This window comes from Thamnophis sirtalis, unplaced genomic scaffold (genome assembly GCF_051295495.1).
Source record: "Thamnophis sirtalis isolate CommonGarterSnake01/CBP01778 unplaced genomic scaffold, rThaSir2_p1.2 scaffold_1, whole genome shotgun sequence".
Lineage (NCBI taxonomy): Eukaryota > Metazoa > Chordata > Lepidosauria > Squamata > Natricidae > Thamnophis > Thamnophis sirtalis.
The window spans coordinates 39,867,905-39,882,059 of NW_028261381.1; the positions used below are offsets into that span (position 1 = coordinate 39,867,905).

A 14,155-nucleotide genomic window follows, 5' to 3' on the forward strand; every position below is an offset into this window, starting at 1 on the left:
ATAAGGTTAATGTTAAGGTTCCCCTTGCACATATGTGCTAGTCGTTCCCGAATCTAGGGGGCGGTACTCATCTCAGTTTCAAAGCCAAAGAGCCAGCGCTGTCCGAAGAAGTCTCTGAGGTCATGTGGCCGGCATGACTAAATGCTGAAGGCGCACAGAACGCTGTTACATTCCCACCAAAGGTGGTTCCTATTTTTCTACTTGCATTTTTACATGCTTTCAAACTGTAGGTTGGCAGAAGCTGGGACAAGTAACAGGAGCTCACTCCATTACACGGTGGTAGGGATTCGAATCACTGAACTGCCAACCCTTAAGAGAAGCTTCACTGTTCAGATTGGGAGCATCACAGGCTTTCGGAGGCATCGATGCTCCTTCCCGAACCAAAAGAATGGTTTTCCACTTGGAGACCACTTCTAGATTTTGTGTTCATAAAAACAGAAAAAAAACCTTTGATTTTTGGTTTTTATGATCAGAATGTTGCTTAGAAACAGCAAGTATTGTTGACTGGCATAGTTGCAGTCTCAATGTTACTTTGTACTTTTAATTTTTACTAATTACTACAGGTAGTCCTCGACTTACAATAGTTCATTTACCAACCGTTCAAAGTTAAAAAGTTAAAAAATGTAATATCCCTCTTCACCCAAGTGCCTATAAAAGAAGCCTTGACAGCTTTCCAGAACAAACACAACCCCCCCTAAACACATCCCGGACCTGACCAACCACTGCCTAACCAACATATACTTCATCCATAATGGACAAAGATACAAACAGATAGAAGAAGCACCCATGGGATCACCCCTCTCACCCGTCATCGCAAACTTATATATGGAACATTTTGAAATTAACACCTTATATAAATCTAAACACAAACACAAACTCTGGCTTAGATATGTTGATGACACTTTTGTGATTTGGCCACATGGGAAAGAAAAACTGGACGACTTCGTCACACATCTCAACAGCCTAAACCCCAAAATACAATTCACTATGTAAATAGAAGCAAACAACCAACTTCCCTTTCTGGATGTTCTAACCTACAAAAAACCCAATGGCTCCCTAGGACACACCATCTACCGGAAAAAAAAAAAAACACCAACCGCTACTTAAATGCACATCACCACCCTGCACAAATCAACTCTGTAGCCAAGACCCTCATCTCCAGAACCAAATGCCTAGCCAACAAAGACCACCTGAAAACTGAATTACACACTCTCACAAACGTATTAATCTCCAACGGTTCCAAAGAAAAATAATTACCAACCTGATTCAAAGGGAGACTCCCCCAAAAAACCAAGACACAGAACAGGACAACTGCATCACCCTTCTCCCTTACATCAAAGGCACAACAGATAAAATCAGCAAAATTCTCCACAAACACAATATCAAGACAGCCTTCAACACTGACCAAAAAATAGCCAACATCTTAAGAAACCCCAAAGAAAAAAATTCAGCTAGAAAACAAAGGAGTCTATGAAATACCATGCAAAATCTGCCCTGCAACATACATAGGACAAACAAAAAGGAGAATAAAGGCATGTGTCGCAGAACACAAGAAGACAGTAAGAAAAAAAAGAAAAAACTTACTCCCTTTTCCAGCACCTTAAAGCTACAGGACATGAAATTAATTTTAAAGGAACCAAATTAATCCAAAACAGAACACTTCAACAAGAGAATAATTATGGAAGCTATCGAAATACAGGAACACCCCCACAACATGAATAAACGTGACAATACCTCCCTCCTACCAGACATCTGGAAACCAGCCCTAGTCAACAAACAAACCTCAACCACCACCCAAGCCGTTACAACATAAAACAACAACGGACACACAGCCAGCACCAATCTACCAATCATGATACAACCACACAACCAATCAATCCACTTACTGAAACAAAGCCAGCACACTCCCACCAAAATATATAGAAAGACGGCAGTTTCGACCATGCTTTAAGCCGAAAACATCAGCCTGAAGATGGCGAGCGATACCTCGCCAAAACGTTGCCAAGACAATCTCAATCTTACACGAGAAAAGACCCAAATACAACAAGACCAGCATACCTACACCCATGAAAATCTATGAATATATATATTCAATACTACAATAAACCAGCATGATAATCTTAGTACAGTACAATAACCAATAGAAACATTTCCTAACATAATTTTAATACACGTGGTAAATAACATGGGCCAAAAATATTTCTGCAAAAAGCTTTATTAGAGCCTCTAGACCAGGGGTGTCAACTGAACACGTGCAGGCCAAAAAACTGCAAATCCGGCGTGCAGGGTGCTCGCTGGCAGAGGGCTGCAGGAGGCCGTCACGGCCAAAAACGGAGTCTTGATTAATGTTGTTAAGCTGACCATGCCCACCCCAGCCATACCCACACCCCTGGTCCCTCAGGTCAAACAACCCTGGTGCAGCCCTCAAGGAAATCAAGTTTGACAACAGTGTTCTAGACATATGGACATTTGATTCCAGAAAATCTAAGATTATAGTTGCATTATCAAGCTAAGTATACAGGAACATGAACTGTATTTAAGTTATTCCAATAACTGGATTTTCCCATATGTATGACCCAGAAGTCTAGTTATTTACCAGTAATTTAAACTGATTAATTACCGAAAACTTCCACCAATGTAGGGAAGGACAAAAAAAGAGATAGGGATAAGCTAGGAGAGATCTAGAACCACATTAATTGCAACATTGGATATAGAGCAGGAGAAAGCGGAAAATTAGGAAGGCATGCTCAACTATTGCAGCCATCTACGAGGGACATCATCAAAGTGAGGTCTAACTGCTTTGATATTTCCAAATTAAGAGATGAACAGATACTCTTAAATATGCAAAAGACAAAAGAAATCCACGTTATTGTAACTTTACTCATCAAAAGTTCTAAAGTAAGTTTCTCATAAGTAAAAACTGCAAAATTACATACCACACAAAATACTTGCAATTAACAGTGCTTAAGAGCAAAGAAATAAAGGAAGGTAAAAGAGAGAAAGGGAAGAAAAAGCTCAGTCTTTCAACTCCTCAGTCTTTGAACTCAATAAAAGGGAATTGCAAGTTTGCTATTTAAAAAAGTGAACACTCTGCTGGGTCATTCAAGGCAAAGGCAAAATAAACTTGAATATCAACATAGATCTGAAAATGAAACAAATTTTTAAAACCCAACAATGTGTGCAAGTAAACAAGAGTAGATTTAATACTAGACTCTGAGCAACAACATAACCTGCCAGAGTCAACATGTAGGAGAGATGAGTGACATAAAAATTAAATAAATAAATATAAACGATCCATCAAATAACCGAAAGAGATTAGAGTACGTAGAGACTCTTCTACTTCATTGAAAATGAGTAATAAGAAACATAGATTAAAAACAATGAGAAACCTTATTACACATAGCTAATTAACTCAGACAATACATGACTTTTATAATCAAGAGTGTCAAATGCTGTACACAAATTTAGCAGCAGTTATTTTTCTTAGCCACCAGCAAAATTACTGGCCTGTAGCAAAGCCATAAAGACCTAGATTTTCCCCTAGGCACGAGAGATAGGAATGATGATCTGGAATAGATATATCTAATGGCTTCATATTTTTTATTGACTCTCAAAGTACTTTTACTTGATTTTTTTTCTTTTAATGAATGTCTCAGTTTTTATGTTCACCATACAGTTTCTCAGATAGATGGGCAGCCAAACAAAATGTCTAAAGAAATAAACAATGTGGACAACAGAATTAATGTCAGCTCAGGGAAATTACCCATGTAAAATGCATAGACCTGGTTACAATTCCTGGCTATTCTCATCATTATCTTTGTATAATTATACATCCTTACACGCCCCCAATTTGTAATTCTGCCTTTAAGTCTCAATAGTTTCCCGTTATAAGTGTATTTCATGTTCCCTCTCCAATTTTCCATGTCTTGGATTAGATTACCTTTAGTTGTCTATAAATGGCAAACCTCACTGTTCAATATTCATTTCAATTCCCTTAATCTATTGTATAGAATAACAAACAGTAAACATCTCACTTTATTTCATCATCTTAAAAGTTCTATGTATATCCATGTTTCATATATTTTAACCCATGCTTAGTTGTCCTCTGTTGTCGTTTCCAGCCACTCAGTTTAATCATCATGTATAAAAGTAAATGGCAAACCTCTGCTTTACAACCTCCCCATGTCAGTTTCATATTTATCCACATTCCATATAGTTTGGGCTTTATTTAGTTGTCTTTCCATTATTATATTCAACCAGTTAGCAACTCCATTTTATTGTCATGCTTCTGTAAGGAAATTTAAGGAATACTGTTAAAATATCGGTTTAAGATTAAGTGTAATGAAAATCAAAATAATGACAACAGGCATAGAAACATTAGAATCAACAATGAAGATCAATAAGCACTGAATTGAATAAAGTGCAAAGGGCTACTTAACTATACTGTATATGGTCAAATGAGAAGAAATAGGGTCAAGAATGAATGAATTCACAGTGAAAATGGTTTATATGCAAAAATAAAGGACTATCAATAAAGCAATATACTGAGATGGCTTGATCACAAAGAGAATGAAAAACAAATTGCAAAACCAAAAACCTCAAAGAGTGAATGGGTCAAAAGGAAAAGGATAAAAAAAAGTTGTAGTTGGATGGATTGGCTGCGATTCTCAGAAAGAGAATTTTAAAAAACCAAAAACCAAAGTGTCAACTCGCAAAGCATTCCTGACCTGCTCTCAAGTTGCCATAGGCAGGGGGATAAGGAACCGAGCCTCACAGCTTTGAGGGAATTGCATTTCAGTCAAAACAAAAGCACATTCCACCCATCTCTATGTCAAGGCCATCTCCACGGAGTCCCACAGTGGCCGGAGGGAGGGACTTGTACAACCTGTGAAGTTGCTTCATTGGGGAATGTGACTGACGACACACCTTGGGGGGAGGGGGAACAGGGCCAGAACCGGGGAGTGAATTGGCTTCACTTGGAACGTGCCAACATGAAGCTCCTAATAACTGGATTTCTTTTGAAGTTTGGCTCGAGGCTCATGATTTAAGTAGGGCTCTTGATTTAAGTAGGGCCCTGACACAAAGTATAGAGAGATATGTGGATAGTTTATGAACATTAAATTACAGATAAGCCTTGATCTAGGGCCATAACAGAGCCCAAAATTTCTGTTGCTGAGGCAATTGAGTTTTGCCCCATTTATGACCTATCTTGCCACAACTGTTAAGTGAATCCCTGCAGTTGTTAAGTTAGTTAACATGGTTGTAAGGTGAATCAGGCTTCCTCGTTGATTTTGCTTCTCAGGTTGCACAAAGCAATCACATGATTCCAGGAAGCTGCAACTGTCATAAATACATGCCAGTTGCCAAGCATCCGAACTATGATCATGCAGCACATGCAGATGCTGCAACAGTCATGTGAAAAATAAGTCTCTTTTTTCAGTGCCATTGTGACTTCAAAAAATTGTAAGTCGAGGACTACTTGTAAATGGAGAGAGGAGTACTGAACGGTATTGGTATAAAGTTGTTTTAGCTAAACTTCATTTTATTTATCTTACTCCTTTGAGTTTTGGGGCTGTTTCATTTTCTGTACTCTGCATAACTCTACTAATCTTAGAAGGGAACATCCTGATGGATATATATGTAAAAACTCTGGAATAATTTGTTGCAAATCACATTTAAATAACTAAATGATTGAGTACTGATTTTTTTTCCAAGCTGTCATTATGTAGAACCACAGATTCATTTCACTTGCTATCAGTATTGCATGTTACATAACTGAACAGTGAATTTCATTACATCTAAATTTGTGGTTATATTCATTTCTGAAATACAGTGTTAAAAGCACAAATATTGCAATTATGAGGGCTGAAATGGAAATTACTGATTAAAATGTACCCGTACAAAATAAAATATCTATTGTAAAGATCAATCCAATTTTTAATACACACTTATTAAGAGGAAGGGTTTTACAAAAGAAAAAAAGAAAAAATTGAATAATTTTTAATGTCAAGATGCAAACATTACAAATTGTATCTCTAAATTTTACTCAGCCGCTTATGACATTGCCAAATAAACAGTTCTTATGGATAAATAATTGTAATAAATAAGATTTAGACAACTTGCACTAAAGGGAAAGGGATAAGTAAAATACTACTGTATATGGTTATCAAGTGATAGAATAACAGAATAACAAAATTGGTAGGGACCTTGGAAGTCTTTTAGTCCAACCCCATGCTCAAGAGGAAGCACTATATACCATTTCAAATAAATGGTACAAAAGTAATAATTGCAATATAGTTTCTTTTCCTACTTTATCTTTCAATTTCCACTGAATTTTCTTACATCTGAACACACGTGATTGTAAACCCAGTGCATTTTTATTTTGCTTTTTCTGTAAATGAATTATCTTAAACCTTATTGACCAACATTAAGGTCTCTCCAGTTCCTCCCCAATTAATAATTCCTCTAACAACTATTCAAATTTCTTGTCAAATATAAAGCACTTTTTTCTAATTATTGATTCCCTAACTAAAATTAATTGTGCATATGTCTCTGTGAACCCAAGATGCCAATGCACTAAATCATATAAGCACGGCTGAGGAAGATTGACATTGCTTATTGAAGAGTTATGTGGGACAAAGCATGTTATTTTAATTTTGCTTTCTAACTCTTAAGTTTTGCTTCTCCTCACCCTGCAACCTTATTTCTAAGAAAGGGTTTTTTTCTCTTACCCTTAACTTGCAGGAATCACTGTTTCTGATTCATTCTGATTCATTCTGATTCACTCCCTTATTATTAAAGTCCAGCTTATCCTTCCCTTTTTATGACGTGTTCTGTTTGTTATTTCATCATTTGTACTCTGATCTTCCTCCCCCAACTTTTTATTGCCTTGGTTTTTCTCTAGCTTGCTTAATTTTTTGCATGTGCCTTTCAAGATACACCAGACTGGGAAAACAATGCCATGTAAGCCAGTACTACTTTTAGTATGTAATTTTGCAAGTCTCACTGCCTCATTCTTTTCATTTTCATGTTAGTTAGGGAAGCCTTGTTCAGATGTTTTACTTTATTTATTAAACTTCATGCAGGTAGTCCTCGACTTATGACAATTGAGGCCAAAATTTCTGTTGCTAAGCAAGTTAGTTGTTAAATGGGCTTTGCTCCATTTTTCGACCTTTCTTGCTTAGCTATTAAATGAAACATTGCAGCTATTAAGGGGATCACATGACCTGAGTCACTGCAACGGTTAGAAATACATACCAGTTGCCAAGCGCCCAAATTTTGATCATGTGACCATGGGGATGGCTGCAATAGACATTAGTGTGAAAATAGCCATAAGTCCCTTTATTCAGTGATGTTATTTCAAACAGTGATTAAATGAAAAGCTGTGAGTTGGGAACCACATGCAATTCCACCCATTTTGCCTAGAAGTGACTCAAGTGGTCTCATACAAGCAACAATGTGAAACTTTAAAACATTTAATCAATCAATAAAGTGATTTAAAAATTAACAAAGATGAGGAAAGGAGTAAGATGCACACAGGGAGGAGGTAGTTTCAGTGGTTTCCAAACTTGGCAGCTTTAAGACTTGTGGACTTCAACTCCCAGAATTCCTCAGCTAGCTAGCCCCTTGGGGCTCCAGGCAAGTTGGCAGAGCCACGTCTTCAGGTCCTTTCAGAGAAGGCCAAGAGGGAGGAATGGGTCTCACATGGAGGAGGGTTGGTTGGCTTGTCTTAGCCTGAAAAAACCCCTCTCAAGGCCTGTCCTTCTGTCTCTACATTTCCAAAGGTTCAGGAATCTAGAATATTTGTTGGTTATCTTCTATTTACAAAGTACCAGAGAACTCTATCTTTAATATAGCAATTGCTTTTTCTCTCACTTTTGGGGTTGGAGAGGAGAACGTTTTCACCCACTTACTGACCCCATTCAACTGTATCTTCCGTAGGCACTGTTTTTTAATGTCATACTATTTTTTTTTCGTCTTCTGCTTTCCATATCCCACACTTTTACAGCATTATCCATTTCTAACACAACAGATGCAGTCCAAATTAAACAAGCCAAGAAACAAAATATTTCATATATTCTATAAGTATGTGTGGGAGAGAAGGGAAGGGTGTTTAGGTTTGAGTGTTTCTAAGATGCCTTTAAGGGCAAAAATCCCCTCAAAGGATCGGTCATTCTATATAGAAATGCTGTTTTAGAAATAGGAAATAATTAAGTGGGAATGATATGACATTTGTCATATGGTTAATAAATGGTGACCTACATCATATTTGAAAATGGCCCTATATATTTTTAAAAAGACTTGATGGGTTCTACAATAAATATCCAGAGCCCAGACAGGTGAGAACTGCATATTCATGAAAGCCATTGTCTAAAGACACACAAGTGTGCTTTCTAATATTTAAAAAACGAGGAACGGTGTTTCTCATGCATAGCTGCTCAGAAGTAAGATGCTAATCTGGAGAGGAGTAACATTTCCCAGCTATACATTTAAATAACCTTTTTTGACAGGATAAAGTGCCTGGCAGGAAGAAAGTGTTTGAGTCTCTGCCAAGGTCATGGATATAAGGAACCCAAGTGACTCAGCGCAAGAGCAAGAGCAAGCAGGCAGGCAGAAAAGGGGGAAATGGTAGAATGCACTTGTAAAATAATATAAAAAGAGTCGGAACGGGGTGGCCGGGTATCTCAGGTGTGTAGGACATGCTACTGAAGAGGACCTCACCTGGCTAACTTTGAGAAAGATGGTGGTTTAAAGATTGGATGGATTGATGGGAAGAGAGAAATGGAATGGAACAGAATGGAGTAGGACCTATCAAGATTCTAGCCCTAGGACAAGGAAGAAAATTCTAGAGCATTTGTGAAAATGTGGAAGGATCAGGATCAGGACAGGATAGAATAAAATAGAATTCTTTATTGGCCAAGTGTGATTGGACACATAAGGAATTTGTCTTTGGTGCATATGCTCTCAGTGTCCATAAAAAGACAAATACATTTGTCAAGAATCATAAGATACAACACATGATAGGATAGGATAGGATAGGATAGGATAGGATAGGATAGGATAGGATAGGATAGGATAGGATTCAATTCTTTATTGGCCAAGTGTGATTGGATATACAAGAAATATGTCTTTGGTGCATAAGCTCTCAGTGTACATAAACGATATGTGGTAAATCAGGATCACAGTAATCATAAATAATTAAATACACTAAATCATGAATTATAAGATACAACAGTGATAGTCATAGGATACTAAATAAGCAATCAACATAAATCATATTAGGAAATTAAATAAAACAATATAAATCATAAACATACAAGCAACAAAATTATAATTATATGTAGAAAAAGAAATAGGTAATAGGAAGGATGAGAAGAATAGTAATACAATATTAGCAAATAGTTTGATAATGTTGTGGAAATTAGTTGTGTAGCAGAGTGATGGTATGGGGGAAAAACTGTCCTTCTGTCTAGTTGTTCTGGTGTGCAATACCCTATAATGTCCGTTTTGAGGGTAGAAGTTGAAACAATCTATGAGCTATAGCCCATCTATGGACCAACACAGATGGGCTATGTTGGATAAGAAGATTCAGATACTGGACAGTAGAATTTAAAAGCATGTGTTATTAGATCCTACTATTTTATTAAAATTAATTAACAGTGTGCAGAATAAAATCCCACATTTGTTTAAGTACTGGCAAAGTTAGCTAATCCGCAAACAGTCAGTTATGCAAGTAAATAATTTTTGCAATATGGTGCCTGCATCTGGAATAACAGGCTGTGGGGCACTGGATTGAAAAACAGATATGTTACTGAGAATAATTTTTGCTTCTTAACTGACCTATTATTAAAATATGGAATTAAAAGTGGCATAATCAGTACACATAACTATCCCATTTCAATTTGTTCAATAATCTAAATTATATTCCTCTCTAGGCAAACAATTGGAGAAATACAATGGCAGAGGGTAGCAGATTTACAGATTTCTAATATGTAGTAAATCAATATATTAAGTTGCAATTTAGGTTTGCAATTAATATTCACTGAGGATAAGTGATTGGCTTTATCCAACTGGTGTCAATGTGAGGGCTGCTTTTTTTCCTTATTTTTATTTACAAGATTATTACGCAGCACATTTCTACACAGAAATATTTAAACAAATAAAAATAAGTGAAACCTCACTGTGCTCTGGCAAAGGACAGAATTACCTTTAGCTATTCTACTTTGGAAGTGGTGCTTTCCTTCTCCCAATATAAAATTTTCCAAGCTGGTAACTTAAAAGAATACCTTGGGGACAGTGAAGCCAGAAATAACCATCTGCAATATATCCAATCATTGGAGACCAAATGCCCATGACACTTTCTCTGAGCCAAGAGCCAAGGTGGTGCAGTGGTTAAATGCAGCACTGCAGGCTACTGCTAGATCAGCAGGTCAGCGGTTCAAATCTCACCGGCTCAGGGTTGACTCAGCCTTCCATCCTTCCGAGGTGGGTAAAATGAGGACCCAGATTGTTGGGGGCAATATGCTGACTCTCTGTAAACCGCTTAGAGAGGCCTGAAAGGCCTATGAAGCGGTATATAAGTCTACTGCTATTGCTATATTATTGCTATTGCTATTTCTCAGTTAATTAATTAATTAGTTTGCCACCCACCTCACCATGATTTTGATTTTGGCTTCGACTATGATAAGAGATCAGACCTTTGGATCAAACCTTCTTAAATCTGGAATATGAATTCCTAAGAGAACAATAAATTTATTAGCCAAAAATCCTTCTATAGGTAATCGTTGATTTATGACCACAATTGCATCCAAACTTTCTGTTGCTAAGTGGGACATTTGACCTTTTTATGACCATTTTATGAACTTCCTTGCCACAGTTGTTAAGTGAATCACTGCAGTTTTTAAAGTAGTAGCATGGTTCTTAAGTGACTTTGGCTTCCTCACTGACTTTCTATGTCAGAAAATTTCAAAAGGGGGTCACATGACCCATGGCCACTGCAACCCTCATCAATACAGGCCAGTTGCCAAGCTTCTGAATTTTGATCACGTGATCAAGGGGATGCTGCAATGGTAATGCTAAGTGTGAAAATGCCCATAAAGTCACTTTTTTCAGTGCTGTTGTAACTGAGCAATCATTAAACAAGCAGTTGTAAGTCAAGGACTATCTGTATTTACAACAGATGTTGTACAGATGTTGTGCTGGGGGGGGATCTACATTAGGAAAACTGCATAGGTGACATACATGCACACATATGTGATGTTGGTGATAGGAGAGAGAAACAGCTTTTTGCTTGAATTTGGAGATGAAACTAGCTTCAGGAAAGAAAGATCCAGAGGCACAAAAAATCTGGTTGTTTTCTTTACTTTGCATTTCAAATCAGGCCCTTCAATCACTCTGGCAGACTTTGCGGCTGTGAGTTGTTTGATGTAGGCTTATTGACCTTTCAATTTTCCTGAAAGATCAACAATCTTATCATGTAAAAAGCATGCACAAATTAAGGATAAATAATAAAAATTAAAGCTTGAATCTCTGTCCCCATCACATAGTCAGGGATGCAATTGGTGTTTGGTTTTCCTGCCAAGAGGTGACACTAGGTAGGATGGGAAAGAATAGCAGGGATTCCACCAATTTTTGTCACAAAACTAGGATTAAAAAAATGTGTGTGGGGGGGGGAGCAAAACTGCCTGGTCTAAGGCATGGCGAAGGGAACTTTGGGATACAATTTGTGTCAATATACCGTGTTTTCCCCAAAATATGACCTGTCCCAAAACTAACGCCTTGCCACATTTTTCATGTGGGCAAAAATATAAGCCCTTCCCCGAAAATAAACCCCCTGGATAACCCTCCCCCCTCCAGCCAGGCAGAGCATCGCTGACCGACCTAGCGGTATCCTGAAGACGCCAAGCAATGGGAGCCAGGGGGAAAGGTGCTCATGTTGCTTGCCTCCTTCAGGATACCACTAGGTTGGGGAGTGGTATTCTCCCTGGCTGGAGCGGGGAGTTGCCGGGCAGCTGCTCCCTTGTGAGCGGACTCCTGAAGAGCAGGGCACAGCCTCAGGGGCGAAGGAGCCACACTCACAAGCAGCTGCCCGGCAAATCCTCTCTCCAGCTGGGCAGAGCACCATTCATTGACCTAGGGGGTATCACTAAGGCGCCAATCCACATGGCGCTCTGCCCACCCCCAGCTCCTGTGGCTTGGCACATTCAGGATACCCCCTAGGTCAGTGCAGCTCTACCCGGCTGGAGAGGGGTGTTGTTCAAGCGCCTGTTCCGCCCCCAGCAAGCATGCCTCCCAGCCTCATCAAGCCCTTGCACAGCTCTCCCAGGGTACCGCCACCAACACCACACTCCGAGCATAACTTCCAAACTCCAATACTCGGCTGCTGAATCTTCCAGCATTGGCTACTCTAGGAGTGCTCTCTATGGTGGGCTGGCTGCTGGAAGACTCTCTGTCCGGAAGCCGGCCCACCATAGAGAACATTGCTAGAGCAGCCGATGCTGGAAGACTTGGGGATTTGCCAGGTGGCTGCTGCTTCGCCCCTGAGGCTGTGCCTGGTTCTTCGGGAGTCTGCTCGCAAGAGAGCAGCTGCCCAGCAACCCCAAAACAATAAGCCCTCCCTGATAATAAGCCCAAGGCCATATTTCGTGAGGCAAAAGAAAATAAGACCCTGTCGTATTCTGGGGAAACACGGTACTTTTGTGCCAAATAAAGGGCATTAATCAGGACATGAGGAAGATCCTCATGAGGAAATAAGTATCCATGAAAATTTAGAGTATGAATAACCACTTCCAGTTTTGTTCACATAATTCTAAATTATAGGAAATGATAGTGTGATAGAAGCTTCATGGTCAAAAAGTGAATAACTGACCTAGAAGCATCCCCAGCCATAAAATTCAACTCAAACAATCCTGTTGATATTAAATGGAATTCTTTCACTTTTTCTGAATTTTGGTAAATGGTATAATCTAAACAAAGATTTCAAAAGGGGGAATACCAATCTAACAAAGGTTGTGCAGATGCCAATAGATTGACATATGGATGGATACAGATTGGCAAAGGTTTCTAATTTCCATTTCGGGGGAGGGGGGGAAAGAGTAACATGACCCTCTGCTGACTAGAATCAGAATAAGCAAGCTTTTCAGAAAGCTGCACCTGCTGCTACATCTGGATTTTGGAAGTTGGTCTACTAAATGCATGCACACACCCACAAACAAATCTCTCACACAAGTAGATAACTAATCTCATTTTATACACATATAGAGCTAATTCTACCTCCACTCATTCAAGTGCCCATTCATTTTTAAACACCCAGACACACTTCCCTTGGACATATTTAAGAATATCCCTCATTCCCACAAATACACATTCACACTTTCCTACATTAGGTCATTTCACAAACGGAATTATGCAATAAATAATATTGCTCCGTTTTAGTTTTGGTGTATCAATCCAGCCACTGTGCCCCGCCTAATAAATATGACTTAAATGCATGATTGTTCGCCATGTGGAAACTAAGTGGCATCGCATGACATGTAAGGGCCATACGCTATATTTACAAAACATGGAATACTTTAGTATGTAATAGCAACCCAGACACTCGCAAGTAGCACATCTCATACTATTTGGGTATGAAAAGTGGAAGAATAGTGTATGCTATTTTGAGTTTCTGGTCTAAATGATTTTTAAAAAAATACGAATTAGTTTTTGGTACTTACACTTATTTTCACTGCAGTTAGAGGAGTTTGGAATGAAGTCTGGAGGGATTAAGCAAGAGGAAGGAGGCGTTGCATGTAAAACATGTGAACTAAACTCTCAACAACACTCCCCTGCGTCTACACCGCAACTTAGAAGAAGAGGTATCCCTTCTTAGCAAAAGAGGATAGGTTTTTAGGAATAAATAAGGGAGAGCCCAACCTTGAAAAATCAAGCTTGAAAAAAACCTCGTTTTCTCTGGTTCAAAAAAAAATATGCCAGGTTTAAACATGCAATTCAGTGACGTGACAAAAAAAAAGTTCTAAAGTCATAAAGTGGGCTGTACCACTTCAAAATAGGAAGAAACTGTAACGTTGTTTACTACTTCTTCGCGATATGAAAAAAACCCTCCATTTGGGAAATCAGCACGAACATAAGTAAAGGGCTTGGATTCAAGTTCTTC

The 14,155-nt window shown here is 38.6% G+C and overlaps 1 protein-coding gene across 2 annotated transcripts in view; it reads right to left on the minus strand.

Moving 5' to 3' along the window:
- Positions 1–13,926, minus strand: part of KYNU (kynureninase) — a 126,888-nt gene extending 112,962 nt beyond the window's left edge. Inside the window, exon 1 of one of the 2 annotated variants that reach the window (XM_087710903.1) lies at positions 13,716–13,926. The gene's annotated coding sequence lies outside the window, so the exon portion shown is untranslated. Of the gene's footprint in view, positions 1–6,731; positions 6,751–13,715 lie in introns of those variants that run through there. The other variant, XM_087710911.1, reaches the window with a different exon arrangement.
- Positions 13,927–14,155: the final 229 nt, after the last annotated feature.